Raw genomic sequence first — 19,772 nt, 5'->3', positions numbered from 1 at the left:
TTTGATTATTCGTAAGAAGATGCAATCGCTATTTCTGAATTATGACCTTAATATCATGTGTTTGTATGTGAAGAGGCTATACCTCTATTTGATTGCTGTTTTTGATTTGATCCTTATACTCCTGCGGTATTTTCTTGGCGCCTTGTCTGAATATGGTCTATCAGTCTATGTGCTTATGCATCCTGTTGTGACCACATCACACATTGCCCCATCAAGATGGGGACCCCCCATTTTTTTAGGTTTTGCCTTCTCTAGGAGTAGTCTCTCTATGCTCTTTTCTAGTGAATGATGTGGAGTAGGTCATCAAGCGTTGCAAGAATGATTCGTAGATGAAGGACTTGAAGAGCGAACAAACCAAGTAAAGTCATGTGAAATAGCTAAGTGAAGAGTCATTCATAAGGTTGCGTGCCTTGTCCCAATTTGAGAGCAAAAATTTGTTAAGACCATGTACCTTGCTCCCTCATTGGAGTGAATTTGTCTAAGTACCTTGACCCTGTACCTTGTTGGGGTCCTAGAGCGAAAATTTCACCAAGGTCATGTCCTTGCTAAGGTCCTAGAGCGAACTTAGACTTATTGATGTACCTTCCTAAGGGTCCAGAGCGAAAGTTTGCTAAGTTAGGCGAATTTGTTCAAGCATGTACCTTGTTGAAGATTTGAGATCAAAACTAGTAAGTCTTGTACCTTCCAAAGGACATTGAGTGAATTTCACTTTTGGGTCATGTCCTTCCAAAGGACATAGAGCGAATTTTTTACCTTGACCTTGTCCTTCCAAAGGACATAGAGCGAAAATCTTTACCAAGGTCATGGAGTGAGATTTTATTTTAGGTCTTGTCCTTGCCAAGGTCAGATAGCGAATTTTATCATGTCCCTACCAAGGTCCTAGAGCAAATTATTTCCAATTGATGTACCTCCCGAAGGTTTTGGAGCGAATTGCAATATAAGGTCATGTCCTTGCTAAGATCCTAGAGCGAACTTGACCTTGTCCTTCCAAAAGACCTAGAGCGAACTTACTTCAAGATGGCGTACCTTCCTAAGGTTCAAGAGTGAAAATTACCTTAAGGTCGTGTACCTTCCAAGGGTCATGGAGCAAAATTTTGATTAAGGTCATGTCCTTGCAAAGGACATAGAGCGAACTTTTTATCTTGACCTTGTCCTTCCAAAGGACATAGAGCGAACTGATTTCAAGATTCATATCCTTGCCAAGGACCCAAAGTGAAATTCCCAAAGGCAAACATTTTGACGCCAAAACTTATTCAATTTCGAATTACTAAGAGGGAGATTTCTAATCTATCAAGTTGGCTGGCATGAAAGAGGCAATTTATCTTTTTGTTTTATTAAACCAAGTCGGCCTTAACTCCAAAAGTCATGACTCTACTCTTAATTGCATATATAAGGAGGATCAAATTAATCATTTTAACATCAATTCAAAACACATTTCCTCTCTAAAAGCGAATTTTGCCAGCAGGTCACCGAATTTCTCCAATTGAATAGGGAACTTCATCAAGCATCGACAATTATAAAAGGCGACTTTCATCATCGAATGCAGGTCCGATCTTTTAAAAAAGGTGAACTTATCATTTGAAGATCAGGTTGAAGCGAATTTATTCAGCTAGGAGCCTACCATACGGCAAATTCACCTTGGACAGCCCAGATTTGCCTTAGACATCAAAATTGCATTCCAAATAGTGAAGTCATTAGTTAAGCAAATCGTCAAAATCAGAAGTAAGGACTGCATTCAAGATCAAAAATTAGGTCTGATTAGAGGCAGAATACCATAATTCACTCAAGTTAGGATGCATGTATAGAGTTAGATCAGTCTTATTGAGCATTTGATTAGAGTCATTAAAGTGTAGGACTGGTTTAAACCAGTATCTCATCTTCATTCTAAGGTATTGCAAGCCTAAAGTCTATAATTTTCATAACCTTATCAAGACCCTAACTTGAACATTCTTAATAGGTGAATGATGGCAGTGCCCAAGGCAAGTGGATCTACCTCTCGACAGACTCTCATCAAAGAAGATCAAAAGAATGATGACTTGGAGACTGTTGACGTGTATTTTATACACAATCATACACAGAATAAAATACCCAAGGGTACCTTATCCTCTCTTGAATAAAGCCTCTGATTGCTGAAGATGTCGCAAAAAAGGATCAATTAGGGTGACTCCAATGTTCTTTTATGTAGGGTCTCTACGTGTGGATAAGCACCAGTGGTCGTTGTGAATGCTGTTTCATCAAGGGGCCTTACGTCCTCTAAGCTGTAGGAACAAGATTTCTCTAAACTAACAAATTCTCAAAAAAGATCAAAGGGTAGAGTTTGCAAGGGATAAATTTTAATCTAATCCTATGAATGACCTAATGTAGGCTAGTCTTGGCAAGATTCTACCAATTTCAATATTGCCATGAAATAACAACCCAACTGAAATTGATGCGATCTTCTAAGGTAACAAATGATTTTTTCAATTCATCAAGGCTCATAGACACTACCACAAAGGCACATATCCAAAGCTCAATGACGATTGAAGGTTTAAGCAATTCAAGTATCTCCAGTTGACCACGCAAGGCGTTCCTACAATCAGTAAGAAGCTAGTGGTTTGGAACGTGAATCTCACCAAAATCAAGCCCAACACTTAGTCCTCCAAACTTAAATATTACTTCGACTGAGAATGATTCAAGAAAACGAACAACCATGAAGATAGCCACAAGAATTGCAATAAAACACCATAACTTCAATATTTTATTGATCTCGAAGCCAAAAATAGACAACAATTGTTTGGAATTCTTTCTTCAAACTCAATCTTGTTACAAAATAACTTTCTTCTCTCCAAAAGCTCTAATCTTCTAACTATTTCTTATTGCTCTATTTCTAATTTTCTAATTACAAAATGAAAATGAATGAGGGTATATATAGCATCCTCAATTACAATGGACGGCCCAGATCAAAAGAAGATCAACGACTGAGATTCTGACACCTAAACCCTAATTAGGGTTTTATTACAAAAGTTCCCTTTTTATTGCACAACATTAAATGCATAGCCAAATATTTAATTTGGCACAAAAATCTAGGAAACATAGACCAATGATAATTAAGGTGCCAAGTCATCTATAACAACCTCTCTTCTAGAACCTTATTCCCTTTCCAATGCTCCTTTTTAGCATATGCAATGAATCTGGACACGATTCCCTCAATCTCGGCAATAGGAATCTCAGGAAGATTCCTCATTCGTTCTTCCAAGTGAATAATCTGATCAAAGGCCTTGAGAAGAGCTGCGTCCCATTCAGGTTCGAGTTCCTTAATTTTCTCAATCAGGAGCATAGTAGCAAACATTTGATCTCTTTGCTCATCTGTAATCACATTCTCATCTTTGCAAAAGATGACTTTGACCCTTTCTTCTAATTCTTGAAGATCCACATCTGTCTCAACTTCGATCCTTCTGCCAAGAATAGTACATAAAACCCCAAACACCTTGTCCTGGATCGGATGGATGACCTCCTCTACTTGATTGCATTTGGTGCCGGTGTCCTCGAAAAGTACTTCTTTCATCTGGAGTAAAGTAGACCATTGGAGTAAATTATGAGCTCCTCCATCCATTATTTTTTCTTGTGCTAAGATCTTTCTTGGTGTTTGCCGGATTACTTGTAGAACAGGGATGATAACATCTTTAGTATGAGCAAAGGCGGCTACCGTTATCATCAGGTTGTGGATGATCTCAAGGACCTGGATAGCCCGATGAATGGTCTGCATCATTCTTGTTGCAAACTCAATGGCAACTGTATGGGATTTGTCAATCCAAGAGCTCATAAGCTGGATCAAGCTCTTAACTTTCTCTGCCTCACCAACTGATTCAAGGGGAAGTGCTTGCATAGGAGATACTGCTGGATCCTGACGTCCCAAAGGTTGACTGAGGTGGCTAAAGTAGCTTCTCCAAGCACCGACCTCTCTCTCAAGTTTTCTACTCTTTTCCATTTCTTCCTTAAGTTTATCTTTAAGTGCCTCAAATGAATCAGTTGCCTCATCCAATGCTTGCTCGGCGGTGAGTGGACCAAGCTCAACGGTTTCTACATCATATTCTTCTGCAAGGATCTCACCCTCGTACTTGTCCACTGCCGGTGTAGCTATCTGCAACCTCCTAGACCCTGTCTCATCTCTGATCATCTTGGACATTTTGGTGGCCTTCCTCTTTTCTGTTACTCCCTGAGAATCTCCAACAAGGCTATCTAAATCAATCACATTATCTTCGTCTTCGATCACGATCACCCTTGTTAGTCTCTCCTTCAACCAATCTGGAATGGCGGACCTTGTCTCTCTAACTTGTATTTCTTTAGGTAGTGGCTCTTCTTTCCGAAGAGATGTTGCTTCATCGTCATTCTGGTCTTCATGTAGCTCATTGACCTGGGGAGATTGACTTGATGAACGTTGAGATGCCTGTCCTTCCTCATGTTTATCATTTTGAACCATGGACTCCATAGATTCCTCAACTTCAAGTACCCTCTTCTCTTGTCGAGAAGATGTGCCGGATGAGTGATCTCGATTGGCCTCTTGCTTCTTCTTGGAAGATTCTCTTTTCTCAGGTCTTTCTTTCCTCTTCGCACCTCTATGATGAGGATTGCCTTCACTTACGCTTCTGGGGTGAGGATTGCCTTCGCTTGTGTTTCTAGGATGAGGATGGCCCTCACTTACGCTTGCTCCTTCTGCCGACCTTTCCTCCAAAGTAAAAGTCATTGATATATTCTGCTCTCTCAACTTTTGATGTTGCACATCAACCCATCTGCGAGTACAGGACAAAACTGGAGCCATCAAAGTCTTCAAGTCCACAACCTCAGGTTCATTCCAATCTATCTTTATTGCCTTGTCTTCTCTATCATAGGATGACTGGAGGTGCCTGCCACTGTCCTGAGCTTGATCGGCCACTCTGTAAACTTTGCATTTCCTGATGAAATCCAAAGGCAGTCTGGAATGCATCTTTCTTTTCACTTCTAAATCATCTGAGAGATTCATCCAAAAGTCCTCTACCTGACACTCATGCTTGTATTTTCTACCAACTGTCTCTTCTATATACCCATAAGGATCAAAATTCTCCCTCAATGAAAAGAATGAAAATGAATATAAGGCCAACTCCCTTTCTGCATCATCTAAAGCTGGAACATTAGGACATACCTCAACTGAATTTCCTAATATGATAGGTACAGGAATCCCATTTCCATCCCTGTGTCTGAATGCCTTCGCATAAGCTGCTAACTGCCTAGTCACCTCAAGTAGTACTATCCTGTCTGTCGGATATCTTGGCAACATATATGGAGGTGAAGGACACCCATGAACTCTAATATATGTAAACTTTTGGAATTGGATAAACCAAGCACCATACCTCTTTACAAGTTCTTGTGCCTCCTGAGATAGCCGATTGTGAATCCCGCCTTGCAGTGTCCTGGTGATGTTCATTGTGAAAGTATCATTGACTAACTTGTAATTACTCCCAGGTGGATGATGCAAATGAACATAAGAGTCACAAACTCTGACTTCTCCAGGTCCTCTTCCAATTGCTCCTCTGTGAGGTAGTCCTGCATATTCAAAACTCCTGATCAAGGCATACATGATGTACGAACTCATGTGGAAGGATTTAGTAGCCTTCAGTCTTCTCAACTGTACGTCCAAGCAATGGCTAATAATTCTAGCCCAATGAATTGTTCCTTTTCCTTGAACTATCACTTGGATGAAGAAGAACATCCACTTCTCAAAATAGAAGGCTTGAGGAGCCCCTGTAACTCGATTGAGTAAGGTTACCAAATCTCTGTACTCCTCCTGGAAGTCGATCCTATGTGGTGTGTTGGGAATCTTGCTCAGGCGAGGACGACTTTTGAGTAACCAATTCTTGTTGATGATGCTCAAGCAAGTGTCTGGATCATCTTCGTACATGGATCTAGCTCGTTCCAAGCTTTTGTAAATCATATCTTTATGTTCTGGTAGATGAAGAGCTTCACTGATAGCCTCATCTGAAAGATAAGCCAAAGTGTTTCCTTCCTTGGACACGATCGATCTTGACTGTGGGTCATAATGGCGGGCACACTCGATCATCAACTCATGGCACTGGATTGCTGGAGGGAAGCCGGCTGCCTTAATAATGCCACTTTCAATTATTCTCCTTGCGACAGGTGATGGCTTGCCAATGTAAGGGACCTCTCGAAACTTCTTCACACTGAAGTTTCCCAAGTTGGTATCTCCAATGTTGCTCCATTTTGACACGATCTTTGTCTCCAATTCTTCATTCTTTTGATCTTCCTTCATGAGAGCTGGACGACTGGTGGATGCTCCTGTCTTTGGGGTCGCCATCGTGACACCTACACAACATTTCATAATGAGTAATAGATTTTGCAATGTAGAAATATAGATTAGAAAGAGGATTTAAGTTTTAAAATTTAGGAAACTTCATGATAAGTCTTTGAATTATCATTTCCTAAATACGATTAAGCCACTGGAAATTCAAAATTCAAAATTCAAAATTTGAACGAGGGAGATCTTGCCATACCTCTCTTTGAGAACTAGCTCTAAAAAAGGATGCAAAAAAATTAAGAAATTTGCTAGGCAAAATGAAGATCAAAGTCTTCTAGCAAATGCGCCTCCTCTTTAACTTCACCACCCTTTGGGGTCTTCAACGCTTTAAGGAAAATTCGCTCCACCTCTAGCCTTCAACAAAGTTCGCTCTCCCTCTTGAATCAAAACTCGCACTTCTACTTGGATGAGATTTCGCACTTCTATTGCTCCTTCAAAATTGCACTTGGACAAATGATTGAATGATGGGTTAACATGCTCAACACACCCCCACTATATAGGCGCTCATCTTGATAGTTGCCTCTAGGCCGACTTGGAAAATAGGCCCAAAAAAAAAAAAAAAAATTTAATAGAAGAGGGGGCCGACCTTACAAAAAACATTAAAATAATACCCAAGCGCTCCCTTTCTTAAATTTAATTTAATAATAATTAATTAAATGCCTTTGTAATTAAAAACTTTGATTTTTTAAAGGCCTAAATTAATTATTAAATGCCTATGCGTTATTATTAAATGCCAACTTAATTAAATATTTCAAGTTTTTTTAGCGAATTTAGCATTTAATGCAATTTGGAGGATATTGGCATCTAGGCATGGCAAAAATATCAACTTGTTAATAACTTCGCTCTTGTCCCTGGGAGAGGGACAAGAGCGCTCATGTATTTTGGCCTTGTATTTCTTGCCTTTTATGTTCAAAGTCTTGTCTTGGACGTCCAAAATAGCATTCTTGCTTGGCATTTTGAGTTTAATTTATTCCATCCTTGAAATGAATGCTTCTTAAATCATTTTCGCCTTGGTCCCTTGGTGAGGGACAGGAGCGATTTTGTCCTTGGTCCTTGTCTTTTAAATTGCCAAATCAATTTGCGAGGTAGGTAATGATCATCCTTGTTCGTTCTACGCATGTTCAACTCGTTTCTCTAAGACCAAATGAGCTCTTCCAAGGATATTCGCCCTGGTCCTCCAGTGAAGGACAGGAGCGATTTTTGCTTTTGAGCTAAAGATTGTCGATTCTTGAGGTTAATTCCTTGTTCATCGTCTTTCGAAAGACATTTTGACCTTGCATCACCTTGCCTTGACGTAGTTTTTTGAAGGGAATGGTTGATTCTATAGAAATCGCCCTGGTCCTCCAGTGGAGGACAGGAGCGATTTTTAGTTCATGGCACAAATCCTTGATCATATCAACATCAAATTCTCTTCAAGGCGTAAAACATTGTTCCTTATTCCATCTTGAGTCTTGCAAACGAAGGTAGCACTCCAAAATGTTAGGTAATCAGGCAAATTTAAAGATTTCGCTCTGGTCCCTGGGAGAGGGACAGGAGCGCCTTGGCCACTTTGAGCAAGTTCTGTGATTTTTTGCAACTTCGTTTTTCTTTGAGGCACTCCAAATATCATTTTGACCTTGTGTCTAGACTTGGACTCGTCCAAATTCGGAGGGGGAGGCAGGATAACCTAGATTTCGCCCTGGTCCCTTGGAGAGGGACAGGAGCGATTTTGCATTTATAAGCCCACTTGTGTTTTGCCAACTTTCAAAATTATCTTCAACGGGGTGATCAAGCCTTCCTTCCTTTATCTCAAACTTGAAATTCACTTTTTCTTTGCCCAAAACTTGCCCCTTGAGAAAATCGCTTTGGTCCCTTGGAGAGGGACAGGAGCGCCTAGGCAATTTTGGGTTGATTTTCTTCATTTTGGTCCATTCAAGTTATATTCAATGAGCAAAACATACTTTCCCTGCCTTTCTCAAATCATGAAATCGTTTAAATCTTGTGAGGACAATGCAATTTAGGAATTCAAGCTCCGGTCCTTCAGTGAAGGACACGAGCAATTTTTGTAAACCCAAGCTTATCCATCCTTAGTTAGCCTTCCAAATTATATTCAATGGATAAATCATGCTTTCCTTGGTCTTCTCAAATCATAAAATCGTCTTGATCCTGCAAGGATAGTGTAATTTTGAAAATCAAGCTCCGGTCCTTCAGTGAGGGACAAAAGCGATTTCACCTCTGCAGGCCAAAATATCCACATTTTTGGTCTTCAATCACTTGACAAGGCAAAATTAGGCCATTTCCAAGGCCAGGGGCAAGTTAGTAAACTTTCCAAAATTTGGTCAAAATTCACCCGGACAAAATTGCATAATTTAATCATTGAAATGCTAACACTTTAGACCTAACTTGAATTTGCCTTCAAAATCTTAACTGGACCCATCCTGAGACAAACTTGACTTCTTGGCAGGCTCATTATATTTCAAAATTGCAATCAATGCGAGGATGCTTAATAATCTGTCAAAATTGGACTGGACTTCGGCTTGAAAATATCAACGGAAACCCTAAGGCTTAACCCTAATCCAAACGACTCACTCATTTGATTCAAAACCCTAAAGCAGAGAGAAGAACAGGCAAAACAAGAGCAAAAAAGAGGGGGTCCCCATTTTAATGGGGCGATGTGTGAAATGGTCACAACAGAGACCAAAATTACATCCTGGTGGAGCAACATTGGAGATACAAACATTGGGAACTTCAATGTTAAGAAGTTTCGCGAGGCACCATACATTGGCAGACCATCACCTATAGCCAAGAGGATAACAGAAAGCGGCATCATCAAGGCAACTGACTTCCCTCCTGCAGTTAGATGTCATGAATTAATGTTTGAGTCCGCTAAACACTATGATTCACACTCAAGGACAATTGTGGCCGAGGATGGAACCGTTCTTGCTTACCTATTAGAAAAAGCTATAAGTGAAGCTTTCCACCTACTAGAACAAAGGGACATGATCTATAGAAGCTTGGAAGGAGCCAAGTCAATTTATGAAGATGATCCTGATGCATGCCTAGCAGTCATCAATAGAGATTGGTTGCAAAAGAGTAGACCTCGCCTGAACAAGATACCTAATGGACCACACCGAATTGACTTCCAAGAGGAATTCAGGGATTTGATCACCATGCTTGGTCGAGTTATAGGTTCTCCTCAAGCCTTTTGTTTTGATAAATGGATGTTCTTCTTCATACAAATAATCATTTAAGGGAAAGGAATGATCAATTGGGCAAGAATCATTAGTAATAGCCTAGATGTACAACTGAGAAGGCTAATTCTCACCAAGTCATTCCACATGAGCTCATATGTCATATATTCTCTAGCAAGGAGTTATGAATATGTGAGACTACCACATAGAGGCAGAGTTGGAAGGAGGCCTGGAGAGATAAGGGTTTGTGATTCCTATGAAATATTGCATCACCCACCTAAGAAGCACTATAGATTGGTCAATGATACTTTCACAATGCACATCACTAGGATCCTACAAGGTGGAATCCATCACAGATTGTCTCCGGAGGCACAAGAACTTGTCAAACAATATGGTGCATGGTTCATTCAATTTCCCAAATTCACATACATAAGGATCCAAGGATGTCCTTCTCCTCGTTATATGTTGCTACGTTATCTGACAGACAAGGTAGTACTTCTTGAGGTGGCAAGACAATTGTTATCATGTACCAAGTCATTGAGGTACAAACATGGAGGTGTCATCACTAATTCCATTTCACTGGGGAATTCAATAGAAGTTTGTCCTTCCCTTCAAATAGCTGAAAGTGCCGAGCCAGAGTTATCTCTTTATTTGTTTACACCATTTGCTTCTAGAGATAACTTTGATCCCTATGGTAATGTAGAAGAAATGGCTGGAAGAAAGCATAAGCATGTGTTTCAAGTAGAAGACTTTTGGATGAACGCACGAGATGACTTCGAGAAAAAGAAGAAGATGCACTCACGACTACCTCTTGATCTCATCAGGAAATGCAAAGTTTAGAGAGTAGCCGACCAAGCACAAGATAGTGGTAGATATATCCAATCTACCTATGAAATGGAAGAAAAAGGAATAAAGATTAATTGGGATGAAAATGAAGTCACAAATTTGAGGGAATTGATGAATCAAGTCTTAACTTGCACGCGTAGATGGGTAGATATTCAACATCAAAAATTGAAGGAGCGAGATGTAACAATGACATTCAATTTGGAGACAAGGACGGAAGAAGAAGAAAGGGCAAGCGTAAGTGAAAGTACTTCTCATTACAAAGGATCAAAGAGGAAGAATGAACAAGGAAAGAAACAGACATCCAAAAAGAAGCAAAATACAAATTTTGATCAGCCTCCTAGTACTTCTTCTAGACATGAAAGAGAAATAAATCAAGGCAAGGATCAAAGGATAAACGGAAGCATGGTCCATGAAGTAGATGAATCAATGGAGTCTACAATACAAAATGATAGGAATGATAGACAAAATAAAGGAAAGATGCCACAAGAATCATCAAATCCAGCCCTCCATATCCAGATTTGTGATGATGAGGAACAAGGAGATAATAATGAAGCAACTTACCCTCCTAGAAATGAGCCATTGCCAGAAGAAGTGCAAGTAAAAGAATGAAGGTCATCTATCCCTGACTAGCTAGAGGAAAGACTTGCCAAGGAAGTAATAGTGGAAGAAGAAGAACAAGTTTTGATTAGGGGAGTCTTCTAAATGGACCTCAAGAAGTCATTGAAAAGAAGAAAGCTTCAAAGATGTCTAAAGTAATAAGAGATGATATAGGCTCCAGGAAGATATAGATTGCCACTCCGGCAGTAGATAAATATGAGGATGAGATTATGGCAGATGAATATGATTTGGAGACATTTGACTTAGGTCCACTTACTTCTGAATAAGCCATGGAGGAAGCAACCAATTCAGTGAAGGCAATCAATGAGAAGCTAAAGGCTGAAATAGAGAAGAACAAAAGGTTAGAAAAGGAGGTAAATGCATGGAGGAGCTATTTCCATCAATTCAAGGAACCACTGAGGCAACATGATCCAACAATCACACCTCCACCAATGCTTCCTCATGAATCGCTGAACCATATGGAGAAGATGGCAAACTCAACACGACTTCTAGATGCATGGGTCAACAAATCCTTCACAATGGCTAATGAGTTTGTGAGAAATATGATGAAAATACTTGGTAGAGCCATTCGTGTTCTTGAGATAGTCCATAACTTCATGGTGACAGTTGATGCTTTCACTCATACTAAAGACGTCACCATTCCAGTATTGCAAGCAATAAGGAAAGCACTTAGACAGATACTAGCACAAGAAGGGATAATTAGAAAGGAATCAACCCCTAATTTGTTGCAGTGGTCTACTTTGCTTCAAATGAAGAAACTCCTTTTTGAAGATGTTAGTAACAGATGTACTCAAGTTGAAGATACCGTCCATCCTATTCATGACAAGATAATTGAGGTGATGTGCATCATTCTTGACAAAAGGGCAGAAATTGAAGCAAATGTGGACATTCAAGAATTGGAGGACAGGATAAAAGTCATCTTTCAGGGAGAAGGTGGACTAATCATAGAAAAACAGTTGGATCATATGTATACCACTATGTTCCTTATTGATAAGACAAAATAAATTGAGCGTGGATGAGAGATAACACTTCTTGCAGCCTTTGATGAAGTGATCCACCTAGAAGAACGAATGAAGAATCTACCTGAGATTCCAATTTCTGAAGTTGAGAGTATGACGTCCAGATTCATTGAATATGCTTGTAATGTCCCCTACCTAATCTATTTCAACATATTAAAATTGATTGATATTCTTCAATTAGTTATTAACAAGTGCTTATCTATTTCCTCATTAGATGATTAATATCATTATTAATATAGATATCAGACCCTGTTACTACTTCAGTTTTAAGGGAGAAGGGTTTACGTATGTTACTAAAGAGCTTAGAGACCAACTACAATAGGTTCCCTCAAAGTTTATAGATCCAAGGCCTTACCTATCTTGGGTCTATACCCTCAAGGCTTATGGGTCGCTGATCCCCACCCTATCTTGGGACTTAACCTATTGCTTGGATTTAGACTGCCCCTCTTTAGAACATCTCATCCCCATCTTCTTAAATACTGACAGTAATAACATGATTTAGACTATAAGTACACTAACTTCTCATGTATTATAATATATATGAAATTAAGTATGACAATCATACATATTGCAGTTTATAACAATATTATTACTAGATTCTGCATAACAACTTTATCGGGCTTCATATACTAAGCATACATATTAAGCACATCCCCATGCATACCACCAAGAACACAAATGTTACTGCCTGTAACTTGATAACAATTCTGATCTGATCTGATCAATGGTGATGTCACTAGATGCTTTTGATTCCTTCCCTTTATATCTCTCAATTTGAGGGAGAGGTCACACCTCCTCATCATGTATGCCCTTTGGCGAGAGACATACCCTTTCAGCATTAGCACCCTTTGAAAGAGTGCAACTCTTCATTATTTCTACCCTTTGAAAGGGACACAACCTTTCATAATCAGATCTGCACTTTTCATTTCCAAATTATCTCCCCCCTCTCAAATGAGGTTTTCTTCTCCCTTTTATATCTCATTGTTGAGGGAGTCACAACTTTTACTTTCATGTCTTTTGACTTTTCATTAACTAAATTAATTTTTAATTAATCATATTTAATTATATTATTTTTATATTTTAATTTAATTTTTAATGTTTTCATTTTATTATTATCATTTATTATTAAATTCTATTTCAAAGTGGGGACATTACAACACCAGAAAGGAAAAGGAGAAAGGGAACAAAGTTCTAGAAGAAAGTTTGTTATGATCCCACTTGGCGTTCTATTTTTCTATTGGAGGATGCTTCCTCAATTTTCATGTCAGCACATGTTATCTTCTCATTGGTTGATTTATGATGATGATTATCTAGATAGGGTTTTCATTTGTATCAAACCCTAATTAGGGTTTAGGTGGCAAGATCTTGGCCCTTGATCTCCATTCGATCTCGGCCCTTCATTGTATTTGGGAGTCTTATATAAACTCCACTCATTTCATTTGTAATGGTTAATAAGCAATAGTAAGCAATAGTAAGCAATTGTAATAGCAATAGAGTAGAAGAGAATAGAAGAGAGAGTAATAGTGTTAGAATATTGACAAGAGAAAGACTTGAAGAATTGTTGTTGTTTGGCTATTGGATCAATAAAACATTGAAGTTATGGTGTTTTTGTTCAATCCTTGAAGCTTATTGCATGGTTCTTTTATCTTCTCAAGTCAATCTTTGATGTTAGTTTAAGCATTAGATTAAATGATGGAATGTTGCACTTGATATATTTTGAAGCTTGTTATCCATACCACTAGCTTTTTTGCTGATTGTAAGCGAGCCTTGTGTGGTCAACTGGAACTCTTAAAATTGTTTAAGTTCGATTATTGCTCAATCATTGATATGCATTCAACTAATGGTGTCTATGATTAGTAGTGATTTGAAAATCTCTAAACATCCTTAGAAGATTGCACTAGTTCTAGTGGAGTTGTTCATGTATGGCGATGCTATAACTAGTTGAGTTTCACTTGTGTCATTCTTCATTCATTCCTTTTAGGATAGCTTAGATCTTCTCTAAACCAAATGCCTAAATGTCCAGTACCATTTGTAGAATGAATATAAAGACGTCCAATAGTATATCCAATAAGATAAGACATAAAAATGAACCAAATAGAGACAAATCTGATGTGCAAACTTTTAATCATTCATGATTTCAAACAAAAAAAGCAAAGACATTAGCTTTATACAGTGAATATATATACGTCGTGCACCTGATTATCAGCAATCCTCTTTTAAACAGAATGTAGAGATTATAAACTGCAGCAGAATAGATATCTTCCTTCCTCTTCCAATTCAACCAGAAGACAAAAGATTACACCACATCCAGGAAGGAACCAGGTTTAAGACAAATAACTCGTCTAGCAAGTGTGGTGTATACAGCCATGGCAAGGAGAAGATATATATGCACTTTGAATAGACACCTGATGATCACCAGCTTGCTGATGGGCACATGTCTAGCAACCAGAATCCAAGCTTGCATTTTTCAGTGGTTTTGTATGTGATAACTGCTAAAATCATTACATGCTGTGATACTATTTTGTGCCAATAAGAATACCAATTGTGCCAGTATGAACTCATGCAAGGGAGTGACAATACCACTCTAGTCTGAAAGCCCATGCACGCTAGGCACTATGGGACAGTACCCCTCCAAAAAAGTTCACGCCTTCTTAATATCCACACAGCTTGCAATATAGGCCTTAGAGGCAGCAATAAACATTTCTGGTTTCACCAATCTTCAACATTAATCATCCCTTGATAAAAACAAGGTTCATGATTTGGATATCTCAAGCTTCCGCGAGAAGGAATGGACAACCAGTAGTATATTTGTGGCCCGTATCAATGATAAAATTCCTCCTTAAATTTATAACGAACTCAAATACTTGATGAAAACCCCAACTCAAACAAAATATTTAATTTCAAACTTTAGTCTCATTTCATCAAATCAAATTTATTAAATCACAAGAAGGTATAATTACCAAGGAAACCATAATACCCAATATATTCAATATCTTACTCCAAATGACTCAATAATGAGCTAGAAACCAAGAATATCATCCACAATGCACTAGTGATGAACATACTATTATGAACAGTACATACAAATGGACCAATAAAAGAGTCCGATAATTAAATATTTTGGCCCAATACTTAGTGTCCAAATCATAGAAACGGGACTTGGACCCAGTGTGGACTTGACAAGGGTGACTCGACTCGGCAAAAAAATTCGACGCAGAGTCGGCAAAGTGAAAAACCCAAGAAATTTAAAGATTTTTAAGGATTTAAAACTTGTTTCATGCACCCTTTATTAAATAAACTTTAAAGACACAATAACATCATCAAATAGAAATTAATTTGATCATTTACACAAGTATACATTGATCACATTAGTATAAACACAAATTGTAGCTGAAGGAAATAGCAAACTTAGATGTATAAAATTATAAGTATTGTCAAATGTATACAAAACTCATGGAATATGAAATCCATGACATCAAATGTTCCACACAAATATCAAAACAACTACTAGAAGCCTATGGCTTAGAAGAGCTTGCATTTTTCCTATGAAGGCACGTAAGGTAGGTCCTTGATGATTCGATAGTCATAGTCTCAGCCTGTGACTCCATTCCACCCTCACCAACATTAGTTGTGTCTGTGTCTCCTCGTGCTCTAACCTCCTCTACCATGGCTACAGCCTCAACATCCTGTTGTGACATTTTCACACATCGCCCCATTGCAAATGGGGACCCATGTTTTTTTGCTCGTTTTGCTCGTTTTCGCTTTGCTTTTTCTAGGGTTTTGTTAGTTTGTTAGTTGTCTGGATTTAGGGTCAAGCCTTAGGGTTTTAATTACCGTCTTTTCAGGCCAGAATCCAGTCAGTTTTGAGAGCTTTTTGAATTTCCTTTTCTAGAATGCAAATTTTGAATGAAATGAATTCGCCAGAATGGTCTAATTTTCAATTGGAATTTTGAATGCAGAGCTTAAATTTGTCTAAGTGTTGAAGATAAAATGTGATTTTTTTGTCCAATTGAATATTTTTGACCAAATTTTGACTTTTTTGAATTTTGATCCTGGGCATTTCAAATGATTTGTTTTCGCCTTGTGAAGTGATAAAATGTGTAAAATCATGTTATTTTGGCCTGTAGGAGCAAAATCGCTCCTGTCCCTCAGTGAAGGACGGGAGCTCGTTTTCAAATATTTTACTATTCCTGCAGGGTCAAGATGAATTACGAATTGGAAGTGATGGAGAAAGGCGAGATCTTTCTATTGAATATAAATTGAAGATTTTTATGAGCACAGAAATGCCTCCAGGAGGAAAATCGCTCCTGTCCCTCAGTGAAGGACCGGAGCTTAAAATCAAATATTGCTTTGTCCTTGCAAGATTTTAACGTCTTGACGATGTGAAAAGGTCCAAAGAGGTGCATTTTATCAAATGAATATAACTTGAAGCGCTGTCGGGGAGATCAATAGGGTAGCAAGTCCAGCTTGAGTGAGGTCCTGATTCTGAAATTTGGCTAAGTCTGGAATGCCCTGATCCTGAATTTGACTAAGTCTGGAAACTGAAAAAACCTCCAAAAACTAGATTTTGCAATATAACTCCTGGAGGTCTGAAACCACTCTCAAACATCCTGAAAGTATATATGGAATATAACTTAAAGTACTCACTTATACTTAAATGTTATATTCCATTAAAATTGTCCTGATTGAGAGTGCGAAAAGTCAAATCTCGCTCGTGTCCTTCTCCAAGGGTCCAGAGCGAAATGCGCTCCTGTCCCTCTCCAAGGGACCAAGGCGAATCGCTCGTGTCCCTCACCGAAGGACCAGAGCGATATCTACAGAATGGCATAAATTTCAAAGGACAAACAAGTTTCGAGCAACCAAGAGGGTCGAGGACGCCATTTGAAAGATAATGAACGAGGAACAAAGGTTGAAAGATGGCAAATTCTAGCTAGAACACATGGATCGCTCCTGTCCCTCTTCAAGGGACCAGGGCGATATCACCACAAAAGGACATTCAATCGCAAGGATAAGTCAATCAAGTTCGAAGATCCCAAGGAAAATGGCAAATTCAACGTAGAAATGAAGACCTTGGACGTAAAATATGCAAGGATCATGACCAAGGTAATGGATCGCTCCTGTCCCTCAGTCAGGGACCAGGGCGATGAGGTACGTATCCTTCATCTTCAAAATTTGGCGCTCAAACACATTTTTTGAATTTATTTAAATGCTAGAAAAAAAATCGATATTTAATTAAAAGCATTTAAATAGCGCATGGTATGTATTTATTAATTATTTTTGCCTTTGTAAAAAATCGAAATTTATTAATTAAAAATAAAGGCATTTAATAATTAACTATTAATTTAATAAAAATCAAAAGGGGAGCGCTTGGTATTTTAGAGGTCGGCCTTTGTTATTTGTTTTAAAAATCATTTAAATTGCCTTAGTTTTTACACAAGTCGGCCTATATGGTGGTAAGAGGTATGAGTGCTATAAAGGGAGGGTGAAAATCTTCATTTTCACATCATCATTTTCATCTCTTACATGCGATTTGAGGAAGACAAAGGAGAAATGCGATTTGGAGTATACAAAGGAAGGCGCCAAGATCATTCAAGGGGAGGAGCGAATTTCAAAGGGAGAAGTGCGAAGTTGTGTTCAAGGTGGTGCGAATTTCATTTCAAGCTAGGAGGTGCGAATTTATATCCAAAGGAAGGCGTTAGTACTATCCAAGGAAGTGCGAACTTGTCCAAGGCATTGGAGATCACGTCAAGGATATACTAAAGGTGGCGAAATTGCTATTTTGAAGGGGAGATCACGTTGAAGACCATCTAATTTTGATTTTGCCTAGGCAAATTCCTTGTTTTGCATTCTAGAGTTAGCTCTCTCCTGAGGTATGGCGATATTGGTTTTATTGTCTTGATTTTGAATTGTTCATCGTCATTTCCTTAATTTTGAATTTTGGAATTTTGTTTTGCCTTAGCTCAGTCTTTTTTAGGAAGTGATTAATAAAGGACTTATCATTAAGTTTCCTAAAATTTGCTCTCTAATTTATGTTATGTATTGCAAAATCATGGTACTAATTTTGAAATGTTGTGTAGGCATCAAATGGAGGTCTCATCAAGGAAAATCAAGCCGGATCCAGGACGGTCTTCGCCGGGACGGTCTTAGCCAGGACATGGGCGACCTCTTTCAATCCAGCGTTCCAAGGCGAGGTACATCATCTTCCTGCACATCAAGGACGCAAGGAGTTAGAACAAGGGCTCATTGAAGAAGCAAAATAGATCCAGATGAATTAATTAAAGCAAGTTTCTCAACAACATCAAGATGAATATCTACCAAGTTACAAGTGTTAGATGAGGTGGCATCCTAGTCATCATTTCTCCAGTCAGTGTGGTCCACCTCAGCATGTCCAGATTCAATGTATTTAACTCATGGAAGGTGGCACAAACTCCGATGTACCTACCCTGGCTATCCATTGGTCGATTTTTCTAGAGGGGACATGTGTCCAAGCAATACAATTTTATCATTGGTCGAGCATTAAATGTTATGTAATGGTTGTAACAAACCCTAATTAGGGTTTTCATTGTAAAATCTTGGCCATTGATCTTGAATTGATCTAAGCCATCAAATTGTATTGTGGGCACTATATAAGCCCAGGCATTTCATTTGTAAAGGCTAATTAGCAATAAATTAGCAATAATTTTAGAATTAGAGAGAGATAGTTAGAAATAGTTGAAAGTAGTTAGTAGTTAGAGAGTAGAATAGGAGGACAAGGCAAGAAATTGTTGCCATTGATTGTAAACAAACTCCATTTTCATTGAAGTAATGGTGAAATATGTCGTTTTCTTGCAATTTGCATGGTTTCTTGTTGAAGTCTTCAATCTTAGATGGTAGATGATTAGATGAATGGAGGAAATGCGATTGATTAATGATGGAATTCGTACATCCATACTACTAGCAGTTTGTTGATTGCAGACTTGCCTTGTGTAGTCGACTGGAATCGTTCAGCTTAAGCTCAATTTCAATTTGTCGCCTCTTCATTGATATGCATCAACTTGGATGGTATCTATGCCTGCGGTGATGACTTGAACATCATAAAGCTTCCCTAGAAGATCGCACTAGCCTTGTGTAGATGTTCCATTGATGTCAAAACAAGACCTAGTTAGAGTTTTATCAAAAATCAATCATTGCTCCTACATTCTTAGTATTAGGAATAGATCCTCTCTTCACCCCCTTCCTTTTTCCCTTTTTTTTAATCTAAGTTAGTAAGAGCCTGTGTCCAGCAAAGCAGATCGGAAGTTCAATCATCACATGTAAGTCCCCTTGTGATTCCAGCAAATCACATCATACCACTGGAGCTTGTCCACACGTAGAGACCCTACATAAAAGAACCTTGGAGTCTACCTAACTGATCCTTTACGCGAATCTTCAGCAGTTAGAGACTATTTTCTCAAGAGAGGATAAGATGCCTTTAGGTATTTTATTCTGTGTATGATTGTGTACAAAATACACGTCAACACATCCCTACTTGCCTGGTTGATCCAATTAAGGTCCTCATCACTAAAGATAGGATCTGTAGCTCTAGTGATCCACTTAGATTCTAGATCAACCTCCTCTAGCATGATCGAGGTGGAGTCATTGCCCAAAACTTGACTCAATATGGAGGTTATAATGAACAAAGACTAGATTATTCAACCTCTCCACAAGCAACCTATCTGCCTCTTGGAGTGTTTGTGCTCAAACATACTCCAATTGTGCTCGTAATCGAAAGCACTACATGGTTGGCTCAAAATATGAATGGCTATCCATTGA

At 38.6% G+C, this 19,772-nt stretch overlaps 1 protein-coding gene across 7 annotated transcripts in view; it reads left to right on the top strand.

Moving 5' to 3' along the window:
* Window positions 1-19,772, top strand: part of LOC131032105 (dehydrogenase FPY6) — a 218,676-nt gene that overhangs the window by 80,959 nt on the left and 117,945 nt on the right. The window lies entirely within an intron of this gene.

The sequence above is a fragment of the Cryptomeria japonica genome, chromosome 4 (genome assembly GCF_030272615.1).
Source record: "Cryptomeria japonica chromosome 4, Sugi_1.0, whole genome shotgun sequence".
Taxonomy (NCBI): Eukaryota; Viridiplantae; Streptophyta; class Pinopsida; order Cupressales; family Cupressaceae; genus Cryptomeria; species Cryptomeria japonica.
This window is presented reverse-complemented; position numbering and strand designations above follow the sequence as displayed.